At 35.5% G+C, this 2,685-nt stretch overlaps 2 protein-coding genes across 3 annotated transcripts in view; both read right to left on the bottom strand.

The window, feature by feature from the left end:
• The window catches only part of GGPS1 (geranylgeranyl diphosphate synthase 1), a 13,400-nt gene that overhangs the window by 8,925 nt on the left and 1,790 nt on the right, over nt 1-2,685 (bottom strand). The window contains exon 1 of one of the 2 annotated variants that reach the window (XM_037737797.1): nt 2,563-2,581. The exons of the other annotated variant lie outside the window; for it this stretch is intronic. The gene's annotated coding sequence lies outside the window, so the exon portion shown is untranslated. Of the gene's footprint in view, nt 1-2,562; nt 2,582-2,685 lie in introns of those variants that run through there. 2 annotated transcript variants of the gene reach the window in all.
• LOC119470841 (translation initiation factor IF-2-like) overlaps nt 1,733-2,685 on the bottom strand; it is a 4,619-nt gene continuing 3,666 nt past the window's right edge. The window contains exon 2 of the mRNA XM_037737798.1: nt 1,733-1,897. The gene's annotated coding sequence lies outside the window, so the exon portion shown is untranslated. The remainder of the gene's footprint in view (nt 1,898-2,685) is intronic.

Genomic DNA, 2,685 nt, shown 5'->3' with positions numbered 1-2,685 from the left:
AATATATTTGCTTGAGTGAGGGCCACTTTTTTGAATGAAGAAAATACAGATGAGTTCATGTACTTTGTGTTATTCTGATTACTCAAAGGTCCTTTTTTTCTGACTCACTAAGTCTGGGCCAGAGACTTAGAAATCTTCAATTTTAACATGCAACTTGAATGGTTCTGATGCAGCCGCTTGAGAATGTTAGGGGAACTAGAATAGGATGCTTACATGGTAACAGACTACAACACAACTAAGGGGATGTGGGCTACTACCAACAGTGAGGATGTGTTCTTTCTTTTCTTTTCTTTTTTGAGACGGAGTCTTGCTCCATTGCTGAGGCTGAAGTGCTGTGGTGCGATCTTGGCTCACTGCAACCTCTGTCTCCTGGGTTCAAGCAATTTTCCTGCCTCAGCCTCCTGGGTTCAAGCAATTCTCCTGCAAGCCTCCTGACTAGCTGGGATGACAGGTGCTTGCCACCATGCCCAGCTAATTTTTGTATTTTAGTAGAGACGGGGATTCACCAGTGTTCTTTGATTTCTAAATTTGCCCTAGTACTTCATAATGTTAAGTAATAAAACTCATCTGTTATTAGCGCAGTCACTTGATACGATGGTCTCATCACTGACATTCTCAGGGGTAAGGCAACTCTAGTACTGTAACTTCTTGCTGGCATTAAATTAAAAAATGTAAAATACACTTAGCAGAATCTGACTTTTTTGGATTTATATTATAAATCAATTCACAAGACTTTTGCACATATTTCAGTAAACAAACACGTTGATTCATCCACATGCAGCCAAGCAAATCTGAAGATCCTGAGTAAATACCCACAACGTTCCACAAAAGTAAAACTTCCAGCATCTTGCACTTATGTGTTTATTGCAGCACTATTCATAATAGCAAAGATATGAAATCAACCTAAGTGTCCATCAGCAGATGACTGAATAAAGAAAATGTGGTATATATACAATGAATTGTTACTCAGCCAATAAAAAAAAATGAAATCATGTCATTTGCAGCAAAATGGATGGATAGCCCTTACCTTAATAACAAGTCAGACATAGAAAGACAAATAGTACATCTTCTCACTTATAAATGGGAGCTAAATAATATGTATACATGGACACAGAGTCTGGAATGATAGACAATGGAGATTCCAAAGGGTGAGAAGGTGGGAGGGTGGTGGATGATGAGAGATTATTTAATGGGTATAATGTTTCATATATGGGTGATGGACACCCTAAAAGTCCCGACTTCACTACTATGCAATCTATGAATGGGATAAAACTATACTTGCACCCCATAAATTTATAGAAGTAAAAATAAACAAATAAACCCTCCCAAACCAAAATCTAATTATTAGTGCTAGCATTCCACTTTTCCAGCACAATTATGAGTGTAGAAGTGCTGAGACTACCTAATCTGGTGACAATCAGGAATTTGATGCTCCTGTTTTGTAGCGGTCAATGAATACAAGGGTAAAACGGTTTGAACCACATCGTCTCTGTCATGTAGTTGTTTTTCTGCTGTGGAATGAGATGTGTAATATGGCAACCGGAGAAAAGAATAAAACTTCTACATTATGCATGCATTGTTAGGCAGCTGGTAGGCACATAATGGACGGCTGAAATAATAACACACACATAAAACTAACAACTGTGCAAGCACTTTGATGCTTCCCCATAGTGTAAACTATCTTACGGGTCACAGGAACCTTTTGAGAATATGATGAAAGCTATGAATCTTGTTAAAAAAAAAAAAAAAAAAAAAAAAGCCTGTCTATGTGCTAATACGCTCCAACAAGAATGTATGCACAGCCAAAACTTACATATAACTTCTCGGGGATCATGTAGTCCCTGAATCCTTTACATGCGCCTCAGATTAAGATCCTCAGCTATGGAATATCTTTATCCTTCAATGCCAAGCAGACAAATATTCATGTTTGTGTTATAATAAGCTAAGACATAAATTCCACTAGCTTAACTCTTTATTGAAGGCAGATTACAAATGAAAATTAAAGGATGAAACTGGTGTATAGTTGAGGTTACTCTTCAGGATGGAAAAGCATATTGTTTGTAGTCTGTTCTTGATTATCTATATGAAACAATCATGGAAAATCAGCACCCCACCAAAAGAAATCATTTTAACAACATGAATTCAAAGAGAAACATCCTATAAGAAAAATTTCTACACCCACCTTGACTAGCCATTAATACCAAACACATCACAAGGAAAAAGAGGCTCATAATCAAATAAGCAAAATAATCAAAATACTTACACGATTTGATCTCTAACACGGTACCTTATTATGAGGGATTAAAGAAAGAAGATGCAAAGCAGATAGAATAATGGCTTAGGTAAAAGATTATTGAACACCATTAAAGGTAGAATTTAAAAAGCATCTCATATACTTCTCTATTTAAATATTAGTACCTATCTTTTCTCAACTAGCTTGGGAGCAACAATCATGTTTGTATCTTTTCTCACAGCCTCCACAACACGTTTGACTGAACTTAAAAATCAATGAGATCCACTTTCAGCATTCCCTTTTTTTGTCGGGATCTCTAACAGGTGTACCTATTGCATAGAAATCAGAGGTAATCTTCGTTTCAATTCTTTTTTTTTTTTTTTTTTTTTTTTTTTTTTTTTTTTTTTTTTTTTTTTTTTTTTTTTTTTTTTTTTTTTTTTTTTTTTTTTTTT

This window comes from Cebus imitator, unplaced genomic scaffold (genome assembly GCF_001604975.1).
Source record: "Cebus imitator isolate Cc_AM_T3 unplaced genomic scaffold, Cebus_imitator-1.0 Scaffold42, whole genome shotgun sequence".
NCBI lineage: Eukaryota > Metazoa > Chordata > Mammalia > Primates > Cebidae > Cebus > Cebus imitator.
The sequence above is the reverse complement of the archived record's forward strand: the minus strand, read 5'-3'. Positions and strand labels throughout refer to the sequence as shown.